This window comes from Ziziphus jujuba, chromosome 7 (assembly GCF_031755915.1).
Source record: "Ziziphus jujuba cultivar Dongzao chromosome 7, ASM3175591v1".
Lineage (NCBI taxonomy): Eukaryota > Viridiplantae > Streptophyta > Magnoliopsida > Rosales > Rhamnaceae > Ziziphus > Ziziphus jujuba.
The window spans coordinates 29,912,183-29,912,500 of record NC_083385.1 but is presented as its reverse complement, the minus strand read 5'-3'; positions in this window follow the sequence as shown (position 1 = coordinate 29,912,500).

The following is a 318-nucleotide window of genomic DNA, read 5'->3' as shown; positions in this document are numbered from 1 at the left end:
CGATGCCCACCGATGCCCCATGCGATGCCCACCGATGCCCCATGCCATGCCCACCGATGCCCCATACCATGCCCACCGTGCCCCATGCCATGCCCATCGGCTTTGCCATCATGCCCAAGGATGGCAAAGGGGTTAGTCTCCATGAAATTATGTTTGTGGACCCAATATAAGGTGTAGCACTTGTAGTGCCCATCGTTGGGGCATCCGTGTGCCATGCCTTGCCTCGTTGGGGGCATCCGTGTGCCATGCCGTGCCTCGCCGCCCCACCACGTACGCATTTTGCCGCAATTTCGTGCAATTTCCGTGCAACATAAAGTT